The sequence below is a fragment of the Rissa tridactyla genome, chromosome 2 (assembly GCF_028500815.1).
Source record: "Rissa tridactyla isolate bRisTri1 chromosome 2, bRisTri1.patW.cur.20221130, whole genome shotgun sequence".
Classification (NCBI taxonomy): Eukaryota; Metazoa; Chordata; class Aves; order Charadriiformes; family Laridae; genus Rissa; species Rissa tridactyla.
In genome coordinates, this window is record NC_071467.1 from 87636913 (window position 1) to 87655373 (window position 18461).

The following is an 18461-nucleotide window of genomic DNA, read 5'->3' on the forward strand; positions in this document are numbered from 1 at the left end:
CATAGTGACAGCAGTCATATACAGGTGTTTGTTCTTCAAGAACTAAGCTCTTCTGGGAGGAAAATGCTTAGTGGGTTGGAAAGCACACATATAATACTGATATTATATTTATTAAAAACAGTTGTCCTGTGTTGTTAGAGTCCAATAGTCCCTGACCAAGTTCTTTTAGATGCTCCACGCATGGAGGGTGTAATATTTAATATCAAATTTACTTATTTGAAGATATTTGACGTATGGGATTTCTGATTTAGCAGAGCAATACAAAATATGCTGAAAACACAATATATAATGACAAATGTAAGTTACACTTAGCAAAATATAGCAATTGTGATATACTGTTCAATCATAATGCCAGTGTGGTTCCCATTATTGTCCTCTATAATATGTTCACCATCACGATACTGGGGATCCACATTAGCTGGGGAAGGAATACATGGGCTGAAGCCAGCTCAAGCCCGTTGTTCTCTTTGAAATACTTTTACTAGTTGTCTATTTTTTATACTCTGTGTTGCACTGAATCATGTATTCACTCCACCCCTCCATGATAGTCTGTCTAACTCGGGGAGTTCACGCTTTTTTGATGAACTCAGGGAACCACCAGTTGATCCTCTCAATTGCTGATAGGTGTTTATATAAAACAAAGGTCACCCTCTGGTCCCTTTTGTGTTGAGGTAAAGTCAGCTTATTTGTAAAAGCTGTGGTCAGTCTTGCCCTGAGTTACTCCCTGAGCTTCATGAGTATGTCACCCTTTCCCATCCCCTCTGAGCCTTCTTCCATTTGTAGTGTTTTATTGGTCAGCCACAGGAGTTGAGGTACAAAACTGAAATAGTATGTACTTGTGAAGTGCAAAGCAACAAAATGCTTTGGGTCAGAAGAAATACTTAATTTTAAGATTTTTTGTAATTGTTTATTTTAATGCTGACCTTTTTTTGATTGCTTTTCATATAAGCTCTGTGAAACTTAAAGGAAAAATGTCACACAGAAATTATTTTATTTTATATTTTATTTTTTACTTTAAGAAATGTCAAAACAAGTCACTTGTGTTATTTACAGATATGTTCTTCTGATGCTATATATTAAGCCAGAAGTGTAGTCTTTTCTAAAAAAATTATTTTGCTTTTGTCTAATTAGAAATTTATTTTTAGTTGTCCTATCTCCTGGACAGCTGGAAAACCTCCTAGCCAGCTAAATTTGGAGTTAAAACAGTTAGAGAACATGTGCTACTGGTGCACACAGGAAAAAGTAATCTTAAGCCAGTTACTTAATCAAAATTAACCAAATACTATGTTTTGCTGTTCAAGAAATGAACAGTAATGGTAATTCTTTGAGATTATATTTAATGTATTATGTTACTAATATAAAGATAATATTTTTCATTTAAATTTGAAAAGCTTGATGCAATTGACTGGTCAATAACACAGTAGATTTTAATTGAAACTGACTTTCTGGCACCTACTGTGATTCTAACAAAGTAATTAGGGTCTTAAATCTTGTGCTCTTACATGTGACTAAATCATATTTTCCCCTGTTAAAGGGTTTGCATGATGGGGAAAAATAGATCTTCATCTAACATGAAACATAGGCAGCTCTGGGTTGCTTCAATTTATAAAATGGTACACAAATAACATTAATGTTGTCACTGTGCCTGTCTCATTTCCTGGGAACCCTTCCATTGTATGTAGGCTTTCTTGTGAAACCTGGAAGATTTGTCCGGATTGAAAAGCAGCAGAGATCCTTGTGGTGAGAGCAGCTATAGACTGTAGAGAAAGTCATCAAATGCCCCAAACAAAACACAGATCTTGATGTAGATAGATATCACTGATCCAGAATACACGTACTCTCTGTTCGGTCAGAAAAAGGGAGTTGTAGAACATTTTGCAGACAAACAGTACTTTTCTGTGCTAGGAACTGACTTCATCAAAATCAAGCTTCCGTCAACCTCATAAGCAATTACAGAAAATGTCACATTCCTGATAACATCAAGGGAGCTGGCTGCTGTTACAATGTGTGATAAGTAGCATACATGATAGATGGCAGTTTAATTAATATACTGGAAATCTTTCCTTGATTAATCTGTAGTATATAAATCACATTAATCAAGAAGGAGTCTTTCTACTAAGTTTAATTTTATAGGCGTTATACTGTCAGAAGAGTTTATTAATGGATATGCGCATCCTTGATTATCACAAATGCTCTCAAGGCCAAATGAGAAAGGTAATAGATTCTTTCTCCTTCATCTTAGTTTTCTTGACCTTCTGGCTGTACTGGGAGGAACATCAACTTTAACAAGACTTTGAGAGTAAAGGACACGGTCTCACTGAAAGAAAGGGTTAAAATTTACTTGTGGTGTCAACTGGTTCTTAAGTAGCACTTTTTATTGCAATGAGCTGCTGTGTAATACATTAGCTGAGTAAATTTTGTTGTGGGGATGTGTAGAATTTTTCTATAAATGCTTTTACTCTAAAACAGTAGATAGATTTTTCTGTAGTAATTTGTATGGTGTATTATGACCAAGAATAATATTTTTCTTTCTTTCGAAAGTATAATTTTTCTAGCTATTTAGTATACGTGTAAGTCAATATCACTGTTTCACACTAAAAGGGATATATAGTCTTATATATGCTCTGTTTGTGCAAATACTTAACTAAGCATTGTTTTCAATTCTAGTTTTCATTAGTGAACACGGTGTTAATTACAGTATTGCAGAAAAATCTGCATAAAATGGATGTCTTTTTTTGCTTGTTCTACTTGTAAGAGTAATGGTTGAAGATTTGCTGCTGTGTCTCTTAAGACATTGGTGTCAATTTAGTTGCTCAGATGCTAAATTAGTTTTAAATCTTTACTGTCTCTCCTGGTCATAGTTTTCATTAGTATCTGAAACAATGTAATACAGACAGTTGGACCATTTCCCAAGGACTGCATTTGGCACAGCTGTCTTCTCCATAGTATGGGCACCGTGGGCCATATTCAAGTGATCTTGAATGCCACTGAGATGCCTGGGCCTCATGTACTCGTCCCCACATTTGTTCACCTCTGTTGAGGGAACAGGAACTTAACTGACACAGCGTGAGTGCATCAGCTTCATCAGTGAAACTGCTCTCTTCTTTTCTACCAGTACTCACAGAATGTTTTGTGTCAGGGTAGACTTATATTCACCACTTTACCATATGAAAACATTCCTAAGTGGAATACGGAGGTTTCATAGTCCCTTATCCTAGATAAAGGAATCAGTAAAAGTTCAAAATCAAAACTGAAGGTAGGCAACCTTTTGACAGTTGAGTCTAATTTTCAAAAATACTTTATTTGTTGAACTTCACCAGGCTGAATATTTTTTAAATTGTAAAATTTAGTCTTGAACATTGAACATGAATTTTGTGTTTTCCTCTTAAGTTTTACAGCTCTTTTGTGTTGGTTTGTTTGTCACTGCCATCCCATTAAAGAAGCCATATGTGACTTTCATAACTAACAAAAATCAGTCAGATAGCAACTAATCATAATGCTCACCAGAGATCTGCATACCAAAATCTATTTATTCAGATATGACAACTTGGCATAGCCAAAGAAGACAATCTGAAAAGCATGTGTTTTATTTTCCTGAAGGATTTTATTTTCAGTGCACTTGCCTCAAGATTGAGGCAGTTTGGGAGACTATGGTTTGAAGCCTTGGAAGTGGCTTCTAGTTTCTCAAAATCAGTCAGTAGGATTGGTTCATTAAAAAAACCCTAAAAAAGAATAAATTTCTGAGAATTCATTTGTGTAAAAAACAAAAACAAACAAAAAACCCCCAACCAAAACCCAACAACCCTTAAAATAAACAAAACCTCACCCTGTAATCTCTGTTCTGCGGTGTTTCCACAGCAGTGAAGTAGCCAAAGACAGAGGCACAGTGCAGATGTTTTACCATGTTTTAGCATTTTGAAATATCTTTTATTCTGTCAAACCTTATTTTGGAAAAGGCAAAATTCTTAAAAAGTAAAGGCTGGATCCCAGTGCACACAAGAAAGTATTTGAGCCTCCTTATCTTTCGTCCCCTTACTGGTGGTGCTTTAGAAGCAAGTTTGGTATGGGTAAAAACACTGCAGCTGTTAAGGTGAATACTAGAGAAGCTCAAAGCAAAAGAGCCTTAAGCACGCCTGCAGGGAGATTCATTTTAGCACAGAGAATGAGAACCTTCCACAGTGATATATTACAGCTCGCAGTGCTGTTATATCATAGGGGACCAAATCAAGAGTGGTTTCATTGAAGTCAGCAGGCAAAATTATAACTGACATTTGAAGAGGGTCCTTAATTTGGTCCCAGGATTTGCTATGATGAATGTATATACATGCTTATTTTTAAACTAGCATCTTGTTTCTTTTCTGGAGCTCACCGGGTAAACAGGTATTTTGCTGACCTTAAAAAGGTTACAGCCAGGCAGTATAACCTCTCAAATGTAATAGACGTTTCAGGTGAATACAAGCAACAACTCCTGTGTGCCCTCACAATGTGATGGTGATCTCTTGAAACAGGACACAGAAATAAGTTATTGACATATGCTGCTGCCCAGAGGCAAGCAGGAAAAATGAAAGCAAGGTGTCAGCTCTTCAAAGGTTACCTCAATTGATTGTCAGTTTTGTCCATTTCATACCTTCTTTCTGAGTGCCACTTCAAAAGAAGGCAGGTGGATATCACACTCTCTGCCAATGTAAAAAATATTGAGAGGCTACAGAAGCTTGTTTCAAGTGGAGCTGAAAGTGTAATTGTAATACAATAAACAGAAGTTTCATCCATTTAGGCATAATGCCTTTCAAAAGGAACGTAACAAATGCGTAGCTTCGATGCCCTCCCTTCCTCTCTCATAGTAAATACTTCCACATAACATTGAAATGCTCTTACTTTGATCCCTTGCCTCAAGGATGAAAGGAGCCTCAGCCTCATATCATACAGGACATATATATATATATTTTTTATATATATATATAAAATATAATATATATATATTTATATATATATAAACGATAGAATCATCTTAGGGATACCCTTTAGGGAAGTGTTTTAGTAAGAATTATTTTCTTTTCACCATAAAATTAATAGAATTTAATTATTTTCTTTTCACCATAAAAGTGAAATAGAAAGTTCGTATCATGATAACTTTACTTTTGAACCAGCTTATGACAGTAATTCCTTGCTTAATGTCACTGTTCAGTTAGTTGCTATGTCCCCATGGCCACTATGAGGATAGGTGGTAGGTATGTACTTGAATCAATACTGTCATTGTAAAGTACAGTGGCTTATGCTCTTAGTCCACTTCTAGCTGCTCCAGTCTTTCTCATAGAGCATGGTCTTCCTCAGCCATGACAACAGTGAATTCACTATGCAGACTGCTTACTTAGGATAGTGTTAAATTACCATGTAGAGATCAGGACAGTGGACTCATGGTCCAGCAGATTCATTTTAAATAAAGCCATCATTCTCCTTTCCAAGAGTTTCATCAGTTCTTATACGTTGTTTCTCATGTTCCCTTACTGGTTCTCATCCTCTTTAATACACATAACCATTAAAAAAAGAGTGTAACAACTATTATCATCAATTCACCAAGTTCCCACACTCCAGTTGTTAAGAAAATCTCATATTCAGTTCCTGCTTTATTTATCTTTAAAGACACTTTAAGTATTTTGCAGTCTGTACAAAGGTATTTCATATGAATTTTCATCAGTGCTTTGATGGACGACATTCATTTCTCCTCACTGGTCTTATTTTACAGTCAATGTATCTTGGTACAGACACATTCCAGAACTTTACTTGTGTTGTACAGCTACAATAGTTTACACATCATACATTGGACTTCAGTACCTCTTCTTTATTGCATTTTCTGTCTTCGCACTAGCTGTAGTGCAAAGCATAGAAATTTGGGAGAATTCTCTGTCATAATAATGTTCATAATATTTTATATTAATAATGATTTTTGAACAGCAACATGGATATGGCTTATACTCAGGTATTGTATGCTACTCATTGGAGTGTTAACACAGTATATTTTTGGTTTGTTTTGTTAATATATACCTTGAGAAAATAACATTATGGATTAATATAACTGATGAATAGCTTGCATGGGTTTATAGGAGGGGTATTACTTGACTAGTATTGAGTTATGCCTGGTCTGAAGACACACCCCACATAAGCCGCAAGCATCCTTTCCAGTGCAGACATTCATAGTTATCTCAGATAAGGGTGATATTTGTTAGAGAGTGCCTGAAATTCGTTGTTACAGCCTGCCTATTGAAGATCTCTAAATCACAACAATGCTGTCTTTTTCAGGCACATTTCCTAAGACTCAAACTGTTTTTTGTTCAAATGATTATCACTTAACAGTGAATAATAAGGTGTCTGTAAACAGATAAACTGGTTGGCTACGTTTCCATGTCAGTGGGAGGGATCTAAACCTACTGTGTTTACGCATCTCAGCTGAAGCGGATATCTTTGTTTGGTGTCCATTAAAATAATTCATAGTAAAGAAAATCAGACCAAAAAAGTATTTCATTCAAAAAGTGCTAGTTTTTTTGCTATTATCAACACACTGTAGGAAGGGGTGTCAGTATCTGAGAAAATGCCTGGACCTCATAGAATGCCCCTAGCTATAACAAATAGCCTGCTGCTTATCAGAAGAATGTTGTTTTTCTAAGTGTTTAAATAGATATTACTTGAAAGAGCAAAATCCCCATTAATTTGCAGTAATCGGAGACAAAGTTTCTAGCTTGTATTTAAACAACTATATTTGGTACCTAACATGATACTTCCACTTTTATTGTTCTTACTGGTATTCAACACTCTTGCCAAACCTAAGGTAGAAAACAAACATTTTCCTGAAGAGCATATTATTAATAATTACATTTTCCAGATGGCATCTCCTTTCATTCTTTCAATAAACATTCCTTCTGGTAGGAATAGTTTTTCCAATCATCTCTTTTACATATCTGATTCTGTAAAAAAACTGGGCTTTTACTTTTTCTTTTTTTTTAGTAGTAGATACTTTTTTCTCCCTGCTGTTTTCTCAAATTCTAGTACTGGACACATCTCTCCCTTTAATAGAGGATCTAACACAAGTGGAAAGTTATGAAGTAGATATGTAAACAAAACAGAATTTGTCATTTGTCATTGAACACACGTATTTTCTAGGCTGCTGGTGCAATAATATACCTTAGACAGATTTTCTGCTTTGTCTCTCCTGAAACACACTGTGGCTTATTCTGTGGGTGATTGAAAATTATATAAACACCTTCTTTCATTCCCATCTTTCTTCCCTCTCCAGTGAACACATTCAAATAATTCATTATCTAAAAGTTACTGTGCTCACTTACAGAATAGAAGTGATGTTCTGAAAAGCTATCACAGAAATTAAAAGGATTGTTTTATCTATCATGTACAAATTTACAAAATGCTTATTCTACTAGTAGTAAATAGCTATAGGAAGGAGACAAGTTCAAATACATGTAAGAACTTTTTTTGGGGAGAAGCGATTAATAACATTTAATGAATTAAAATTTGAACTAATAAGATGGATCCTTAAAAAAAATTATTGACACCTTATATATAGAAGAGACTTAAATATAACAACGTGTTTATCGTGAATATTAAATTTTTTTAAATTCTGTGTACAATTCTCAGCTGCTTCTTCTGTAACATGTCCCTGGTACATATCAAACCCTGACAGCTATTGAAGTAGGCTACGCATACTCTAAATATACCCTTCTGCTCAAGAAGTTGAATTGACCCAAAACAGGAAAGTGAGAAGCAATGTGTGAGTCTGAGAGTCATTATTATGGCCGTGGTTTTCATTAAGAAAGCCTAGATTCAGTTTTCTGAGTTTTGCTGCCCCACATTGGGATTACAAGAAACTACTTCATAAAAACCTAACCGGAAGGCAAAAAGCAGTGAAAAATGCAATGTGAAGGTATATGAAAGCCATGCATTTTGTAACAGTTTCATGTAGTCTCTATAATTCTACCGTATTTCCTCTATCCTTAGTTGTAGCACGGCCATGCTAACGGTTTTTGCACTTGTGAATTTGTGCTTTTAACTGTTTACCAGAGCTTATTTAGTTCCTAGCTTCCTTCTTTGCCATTCCCATTTTCTCTTATACAATGAACACTCAATTGTATTTATTTCAATTAGTTTTAAACTTTTATAATTATTAATCTATTTAATTTATTTTAGTCCTAACTTGCATAGGCTTGGACTCAGTCCTGTAGTTCTGTATTCATTCTAAACTGCATGTGTAAGTAGTTTAAATAGGTCCAGCACCATTAGTTGCTTTTTCTAATTCATTATACCCTGTGATTATCCAAGAATTTTTATATAGGACTGATGGCTTGAAGAACACTGGGCTCTTCTGACAAATAGGGAAGGAAAGGATTGAATGAAACTAATTCCAGTTTCTATACAACACAACTCATTCCTTCTCTGTCAAATCATACTTGCTTTCTATTTTGAACTTTCCTGCTGTTCTTGTGTCCAGACTCTGGCATATTGTATAAATACTGAAAAGATTACTTTTGTTAATGGGTAGGTGCTGTTATAAAACTAATTATACTCCTGAAAGTATAGATTTTGAATTTATGAAAGCATTGACAGTATTTTCTGAGTGAAGTACTACTAGCTAGGCATTCCTCAAGACATATGAGCTTAGGTGCCTAACAGATGTATCAGTTTGTTCTTTTTATGGGCTCACTTTAGACATTATGCTATCAACAGAATTGTCCAAACTTTAAGAAATTTTCTGCAGGACTCTATCCCAAAAACAGTGCTTGGCCCACTGATAAAGTTACATCTCAGTCTCTGTTCCACTTGTGATCATGGTAAGTCTCTGTTCTAGGCCCACTTCTGATGTCACCTTAATTGTAGCTCAGTCCTTGAATTATTATGATGATAGCCAAGTCTCTTGACTGGATGAAAGGACAAAAATGGGAGCAGGAGTTCCAGAAGACTTTTCTTTTTGATCAAAATGAGATAGTAGAGGCAATAATAGCACAGTGCTGACCCACAGGTCTGGATGTTTTCCTGAACAGCTCTCACAGGCTCTATTCATTGTCATTATTCAGAATTCACAGTTATGGCCCAAAACATCCTGCTCAAGTGTTCAATCTGAACAGTTGGTTTCATGTGATTAAATCACAGGTTGGGCTAATGACGAAGACTAATTAAATGAAGCAAAATCGAGACAGGACTGACTGACTAGGGCTAATGGAACAAAGAAATTAAATACTTGAAATTTAAGGGAGGGATTGCATCTTTTCCTATAAGGGAGGTCTTGGGTTCATTACTTTCTGTCAAGTTTGGATTTATCTAATGGGATTCCTCCTCAGTTCTCAGTGGTTGTTACCAGGAGAGGCAGAGACCACGATACACACCTGTGCTTAACTAGAAGGCTGTAAAATCCTTTCCACTTAGAACTTGGTAAAGTTATTGATATATTTATCTTTGGGATTAGAACATCAATGTCCTTTATATGGAGTTTAAATTTAAATCAATGTGCAGATGAAAAGTAGTGTAGGTGTGGTAGTTCCCTTATTATACAAATGTCTCATCCTGAATACCTATCAGTCCTCTGTGATCCTTCTATCAAATGGTGAACTAGGATGGGTAAAGACCTGTTTATTTGTTAGACTGTCTTTTAGGGCATCCTAATTTTATTTTTAAACTCTTGGTTAAAATCAGAGGAAGAATTTATCTGTTTGTCCATACATTTTTAGGTAAGCTTTCTCTTCTCCATCTTCAGTTTAGAAATTGTCTGAAGGTATGTCTTTTATGAATGCATGGGTATACCAAAGAGAGATTTTTTTTTTTACCCACTGACATTGTAGAGATAGCAGTGCTTTCAATTGTTAAGTCCCTGCAGCAAGACACCTTGATAATCATGCTTCTAATGTCTAGATCAATGAAATAAAATATAAGCTTCTATTGCATTACTTCAGTAATGTATTCAGTTTTATCTGAGTAAAAAACCTTTTTCCTTGTCTTGTTCATCTCACTGGTTGACATGATTCTAATGACAAGTAATGAAAAGACCTATTTATACCAAGCTGCAGCCTTATTGGTATCTTACAGCTACCACTCTTTGCAAGGGCGCACCCAGAAGTAAGAGTGAAGGCAACCCTAAAATACAGACCTTTCACCCATTTTGATGACTTTACATGGGATGAAACAGTAAGATTTGCTTCCTGTTAGCACAGCATAAAAGATTTAAACAAAGCACTGTTCTCTTAAATTCAGTTGATATCTCACACCACTAAAAAATAAACATGAATAGGAAAAAAAGAAAGAAAAACTTATCAAAAGAAACTTCTTATTCTTTAGTGCAGGAGTTAATACCTGCACTAAAAGACTGTTCCAGTCAAGATCTCAGTCTGGTCTCTAGAGAGGTACATGTTTAATTCCAGGTACTTCACTATTGCGTTGACTGTAGCAGTCAACATTTCCTGGTTTGATATTCTCAAGAATATAAAACCAGAGATTAACAGTGAAACGGAAATTATTTTTTAAATATAGACTTTAACTGTCTTCAAAATTAGGTTAGCATAGGCTTTGAGATTTAATGGTGGCTTTATACTGTATGAATCCTTAGTATTAAAATAATGCAAAATTAGAAATATCTCAAATTCACTGTTTATAGTGGTTTATCGGTTCTTTGTCAGTAGTTATGATTGAAATAATAGATCTTAATTTATTTTTATTTTATTTTATTTTGGGATGTTACTACTAAACTAAAAGTTCTAAAATTAATTTTTAAATGAGGGAAGGTCTTGATAAGCGTAAGTATTACAAAATTCCAGTAAGAGAAAGAGCTTAGGTAGAACTTAATCAAAACCTTTATTGCTTATGAAATCCTACTTAACATCTTCGGATTTGGTCTGCCATCACTTCCATTGGTGTTCTCCAGTACATCAGGAAAAACTTTTCTTGACACATGCAGGTGTCTAACCATTGTTACTGAGCATTTTCAACTTTCCAGTCCATAGATGGGGCTTGATTTACATCCATAGACTTGCTGGTCAGTTTTTCAGTTGCTTGGGTCGTGAAATGCCAGGTTCTTGGATGAAAAGGTGCTTATCTTCCCTGAGCATTCACGGAGACAGCTACCTCTGCAGTACATCCTCCATGCAACCTGCCTGAAATCTAATGACTTGGCTGCCAAGAAGCCCTTTCAGATTTTGCTGCTTCTCTTGCTTTCTTTCATCCCACTCCTGTTTGAAACATATCAGAATGAGTATGTCTCCACTCTTCATTTTCACTAGTTTCTGTGACAAATGTGAGACTTCACTTTCTTAGATGGTTTTCTTCTAGAGATACGTTATACAATAAAACTTTTGAAAGAGAAGTCTTTATTACCAGGGACATAACTTTATTGAGTGAACTTGCATAGGAAGTGTGCAAGTTAAGGAAGTTTTTAGCTTTTAACAAATTTCCTATGCTTTTAATTTGGCCTGTTTTGTGCTCTGGAGAAATGAAAATGATTGTTTAGATGCAGCACAAATGGTCAGACATGTTCGCTCCTCACTCTGAAAAATAATGTGATTTTTTTTTTCAACTAACATTGCATTTAATAAGCCTGCATATTAATTTTTCATACGTTTGTTAAGAACTTAATTTCTCTCTACTAACTGAACAGGGGAGGGAGCAAAAGTACTGTTCTGGTTTTCTTCATCACTAGTTCACAATGACCTAATACATGGGGAAACTCAAGTCAGGATTACTATTTAGACGCACTTCGAAAAGAAATCAATTTGTTCTTCTTCCCCTTCCCTTTTTACAACCCTACTTCTCACCCCAACATCTATTTCTGCTTAGAACTTATGCATCATCTATCCCAGCAAGTTAAGATAGGTTCAATTTACAACTTACTTGGATTTATACCACGTTTTTTGTCACAGGAATAAGCTTGCTAATTTGACTATCTCATACCAGTGGTCCAAATCTTTGTCCTCATGACACACAGTGAAATTTTGAATGCTCAGCTGTTCCAGTGAAACTCAAACTTACACAGACTGATAAACATCTACACTTGCCAGTCATTTCCACAAAATGTTATTTTTGGTATTTGGAGCATAACAGTCTAGCCAGAGAAGAGATATTCCTTGATTGCTGCTCAGAAAACCACTGTTTAGCTAATGATGAACTTGACCAGGCTATAAGAAGGAAAAAGACAGGCTAATTGTTCCTGCCCTGTACTGTACATGTCAGGGAGGATAGTTTCATAGGAATTTTTGCTTCCTCACAAATTAGAATCCCAGTTAGAATTAGTGTAAGACATCCCATAAATAACATGGGGAACAAATCCAAGGGTTTGTAATGTCTGGTACAATGACAAAAGCATGGTAATGTATGAGCATTTTCTATAAATATGAGCAACATGACCTTGAAAAGGTCTTGAAAATCTATGTAGTTGCACTTGAATGCAAGCAAAATGCAGCAAACAAGTGAATATTTAGAAGATAAGAAGCAAGATAAACAAAGTGAAATTGGAAAATTATTTTTCTGAATACAGTAGAAGAATGGTTAGCAAAACAATAAAAAATGTAAGCAGCATCGGAAGCAGGCTTGGGAGATGGGTAGGTAAGTAACATAAAAACATTCTGCATGAGGACAGAGAAGAAAGAAGACAAGCCTGCTTCAGTTCAGACTTTTGCTCAACAGCCCTCAAGTTTGATCACCTCAAACTCTGCAGCTAAGGCTACGAAAGAAAGCATCTGTCATTGCTAACTATATAGCATCAGCTCTTTGTATCTTTGGTATCTGTGGTCTTTATATCTTTACAGCTAATTTATATTCTAGGTGTTAAAGACAAACAGTTTTGTACAGAGAGTGAGAATGTGTTAATAATATATAAGAAATAAACATCAGCATGAAGTATGTTGATAATCATAGCATAGTTGGGGTTGGAAGGGACGTTAAAAGGTCATCTAGTCCAACACCCCTGCAATAAGCAGGAACATCTTCAACTAGATCAGGTGGCTTAGAGCCCTGTCCAACCTGACCTTGAATATTTCCAGGTGTGGGGCATCTATCACCTCTCTGGGCAACCTGTTCCAGTGTTTCCCCACCTTCATTGTAAAAAATCTCTTCCTTTTATCTAATCTAAATCTACCCTCTTTCAGTTTAAAACCATTACTCCTCATACTATTACTACAAGCCCAAATAAAGAGTCCCTCTCCATCTTTCCTGTAGGCCCCCTTTAGGTACTGGAAGGCCACAATAAGGTCTCCCTGGAGCCTTCTCTTCTCCAGGCTGAAAAACCCCAACTCTCTCAGCCTGCCTTCATAGGAGGGCTGTTCCATCCCTCTGATCATTTTTGTGACCCTTCTCTGGACCCACTCCAAAAGGTCCATGTCCTTCTTATGTTGGGGGCCCCAGAACTGTACGCAGTACTCAGGTGGCGTCTCACGAGAGTAGAGTAGAGGGGCAGAATCATCTCCCTTGAGTTGCTGGCCAGACTTCTTTTGATGCAACCCAGGATGTGTTTGGCCTTCTGGGCTGCAAGCACACATTGTTGGTTCATGTCCAGCTTTATTCCAGCAGTACCTTCAAGTCCTTCTCCACAGGGATCCTCTCAAACCCTTCATCCCCCAGCCTATATTGATACCAGGGCTTGCACTGACCCAGGTGCAGGACCCTTTAATTGGCCTTGTTGAACCTCATGAAGTTCACATGGGCCCACTTTTTGAGCTTCTCCAGGTCCCTCTGGATGGCATCCCACCCCTCAGGCGTGTCAAACTGCACCACTCAGCTTTGTGTCATCTGCAAACTTGCTGAGGATGCACTCAATCCCACTGTCCGTGTCATTGATGAAGATACTGAACAGCAATTCTCCCAGTACGGACCCCTAAGGGACACCACTTGTCACTGATCTCCATCTGGATATTGAGCTGTTGACCACTACCCTCTGGATGGGACCATCCAACTGATTCCTCATCCACCAAACAGTCCACCCATCAAATCTGTATCTCTCCAGTTAAGAGAGAAGGATATTGTGGGAGACGATCTCACAGGCCCTACAGAATTCGAGACAGACAACATCTGTAGCTCTTCTCTTGTCCACTGATGTAGTCACTCCACCATAGAAGGCCACTAGGTTGGTCATCCAAGACTTGCCCTTGGTGAAACCATGCCGGCTGTCTTAAGTCACCTCCCTGTCCTCCATGTGCCTTAGCATAGCTTCTAACAGGATCTGTTCCATGATCTTCCCAAGCACAGAGGTGGGGCTGACAGGTTGGTAGTTCTCAGGGTTTTCCTTTCTACCTTTTTTAAAAAAGGGTGCAATGTTTTCCTTTTCCCAGTCACCAAGGACTTCACCTGACTGCCATGACTTTTTAAATCTCATGGAGAATGGCTCAGCAACTACATCAAACAGTTCCCTCAGGACCCTGGGATGCATCCTGTTAGGTCTCATAGGCTTATGTATGTCCACGTTCCTCAGGTGGTCTTGGACCTGATCTTCTCTTACAGTAGAGGAGACTTTGCTCCCCCAGTCCCTGTCTTGCTGTCCCATCCACTCGAGAGGTGCAAGAAGAGAGATTGCCAGGGTCGACTGAGGCAAAAGAGTTGTTGAGTACCTCAGCCTTCTCCTTGTCCGTTGTTACCAATATCCCAGTCTTGCTCATCAGGTGCAATATCTTTCTTTGACCTTCTTCTTCTGGCTGACATACCTGTAGAAGCCTTTCTTATTATTCTTTGTGTCCCTTGCAAGGTCAGCTCCAGCTGTGCCTTGTCCTTCCTGACCACATCCCTACACAACCGAGCAGCATCCCTATACTTTTCCCAGGATACCTGTCCCTGTTTCCCCTGCATGTGCGTTTCCTTTTTGTCATTTAGTTTGACGAGCAGGTCTCAACTCATCCACACCAGTCTCTTGTGATGCAGGGAATAGTCCTTTCTGACCTGCCAACACTTCTACTGTAGACAGATGGTCATTGACCTTATCTATTGACTGGCCTTCCACATCCAAAGCCTCATACCTGTTGTACAGACACACCTGGGAAGGTGAGGTGGGCAAGGAGGGGGTTTGCCTGATGCCCCGAGCGTGGACTTGCCTCCACTCACTCTTTTCCTTTAACCTACTGCCTTCAGCCTGGTAGGGGGAGGATACAGGATCCCCTTGATCCTATATTTTTCTGGTGGCTGTTCCTGTTTCTATCTCAGGAAGAGGAGAGCATGGTTCCACCACTCTATCTATTTCTCAGACTCCCTGATGCTCCTTTACCTTTTTACTTCCTCTCATAGCTCTGCCACCAGGCTGAGCAATCATCCACCTGGTCACTCCTCACAGCTGTTCTTACTCCTGCCATCCCTTGCCAGTGAAAGACTCTGGCACTCCCTGCAGCCTGAGACCTGGATGGTTGCCTGTTTTTGTGGGATCTTTGTCTGGGTTGCCACATCCCTTCCATTGAGTGCAGAGGACATGGCTTTCTGCTGGGTGAATACCATAGCTAAGCTCCTTCTGAGAGGGTGACAACCACCATTTGAACTCACCTCCCGAGGTGGTAGGGTGAGTATGCCCTTCCTGCACGTTCTTCTGTGTGAACTGCCGCACAAGCTGCCGTGTCATGCCCTGGCTGACGCACTACGTCCTGATTGCCCACTCTGTTGTCAGCGGTCCTGGTCAGTGGTGCTCTCTCCCGACTGCTTGTCACAGGTGTGGGGGTGGTCGCAGTTGCTCTTCAATGCCCAGGCCTCATCAGCACCTCCCGCTAGAGCTGACGTCTCCTGGTGGTTCTCTGCGCTGCCCTGGCATTTCCCTGCCTCAGGAAATACCCCTGTGCACCCAGATCTGCTGCTCCACTGTAGATCAGGCTGACTGCAGAGCACTCCCATCGGTGACTGACATAATGAATTAATATAGTAAGTTTTTGTTTTAAAATTTAAAGCTGCTGTGATTTATCTATCTTCTAAAAGCTCCCATCACATGGATCTCCAATTCTCTTCCTGATAAACACATATTTACACAAAAATACATTGTTGCAGAAGATCTGCAAACAAGCACGAGGTGTCACTGAGATAAACCTTTTAAATCTTGTGGATTTTTAGTGCATTTTTTCTTAAAGCCTTCTAACAAGTGATCTGGAGGATAGATGACTCTGGTCACTAAACGAAAGCTAATTTACGAAGTTTATAAACTTGGGAAATGTTCACATCTTTTGCTTCTGGGAATTATGCAGGACATTTAAGTATCTTTTCTGACCTGACAAAATACTGAGGTTCATCATTTTTCATTGTGTTCGTACTGTCTCAAAAATCATGCTGAAATGTTCCATAGCAAGACAATTCTCAGACATCAAGCTGTCACCGTCATAACAGTTTTGGACTATATATAGTTGCCTATTACTAACAAGTAGAGGCAATGCAAAGTTTACAGTCTACAGTGTTTTTGCAAACTTTCTTGGAAGACAGAGATAAAAATTCAGCTATAAGTTTCTCAGTAGTTTTTTTTTTTTTTCTCCTCTTTATAACAGGCATTTTCTGGTAGAAGCCACCTGCATTCTCTCTTTTGTATAAAATAGAAGTCTGTCTCCCTCACTTGAGTGTATCACTTTGAAACTGCTTCTGAAATCATTTAGGTCTACTGGTTTGAAACCAGTAGAAGAAGAAACACTAGATGAGTGTCTGTTTTGCCCTGCAGCAGGCGATGGTGGTTGCGGTGGTGATGAGAGGGAGTGAGCAAGAGAGCTAGTACAGGGCTCTTTCTGGATCTCAATAAGAGAAACCCAACAACAAATGGTTTAATAAGATAACTGCTTTAATAAGACAGAATGAGAAGAGAAATATAGACAGCAAGAAAGTCTAGCATCTCTTCAGATGCTGGACACCCCACATTCATGCAGCATCCCATGGAGTCTAGATGGATTTTTTCCCATGGTGCTGTGGAGAATATATGCTGTCCCTGGAGAGAGGATCTTCAATTTGGTTATCTGAGCTATCACGTAATGTCTTCACAAGAAAACAACTCTGTTTCTAAAGGATGCTCTCATGAAAACTTCCTGTTGCACAGTTAGATAAAGGCCAGGCCAGGGAGGTGCTGTAATCACAGGTACCAAGTGGTAGCTGCCTGCAGGCTCCTTGATTAAAATAAGTTGGCTAAGTTTGTCCTGCAGCCAAGGGATTTTGCAACACATCCCAGCCTGAAGCCATGCTGGACAGGCATCACAGCACAGGCCTGTGCCTGCTCAAGTTAACTGTTATGTGGATCACTGACTCCTACAAGTGCAACTGCTTCTCAGTCAGGATCAATACGCTGTTAGAGCGGAATAATAAAAGGACTGTTTTCGATGAATACACACTGAAATTTGTTAAAGGGCCAAATTAAGAAGAAAAGATGTGTATCTTAAGCAGAAAATACAAATATACTTCAGTGCCTATGTTGTCTCTATAAATCTGAAATCTCTTTGGACAGAAAACAGGTACTAAAATATCTTGGCTTTGGTGGGGACAGTTTTGGGCATGATCAGTAGAAGGGCTTAAGGTACTTCAGTTTTTGCTATTTTGTAATAGGAGGTGTCAAGCTGCCTAACGGGCCCAGTCCCGTAAGTGTACTAACAGCATTCATAGCACTGCTTCACCACAAAGCACAAAAGATTTATAAATTCAGAAACAAGAATAGGAGGAAATTAATTCAAGAATACCAGAACCTTTGTTTTTCCTTTTTATTATTTTTTGTCATCCATCTCTAACAAAAAACTGTGAATTAACTGGTTTCAGGGTGTATGTCTAAGGCAGGCATCGAAGTCTGATGGAGAGATTTTTCAGTCTATATTTTCTTCAACTTTATCCATTGGGTGGCGCAGGCATCCTCCCAATTTATCATTCTGTGAATGTTATAAATCCTATTCGGGGTATTCAAAGGTGCACCTGGCATTGTGTTTCTCAGACAAGTAAGAACTTTCTGCCTATATTTCAAGCTAAATGATACAACCCAGCTCTTAAAGGAAAACTGTATAACTGTGTCAGTTGTAGCTATGCTGTGCTGGAGCTGAAAATCCCTGGTGGGAGGATAAAATAACAATACAGCTTTTGGAGTGAAGCTGATTTGTGCCTGGCTACTGTGGAGGTGGACAGAATGGTCTTGGGTTTGTTTGTGAATCATTCTGTGATTTTGCAGTTACTGAAGTATTCTGGCCTTACTAACAGCTTATTTCCATGGTCTTTCCCTATAACTTCTTTGCTTTTTCTTCCCTGTTCCTGAGCGTACAGTCATACCCCTTCACTGTGCTACTCTGGAGCTTGCTGGATCCCTCAGCTGGCTGTCCACTTTGTGCTAAATTAGTCTTTGAGCACACTAGTTTGTTGAAGCATCTCACAGGAGATCCGAAACAAGGTAAAAGAAAACAATGAGGTAGGAGCTGAATGGGGAAAGAGGAAGGGTGCATGATCTCCTCCTCTCAGTGTGTCTGTGAGTTAGTCATCAAACTCATATTTAATAATGTCGATCCTAGAGC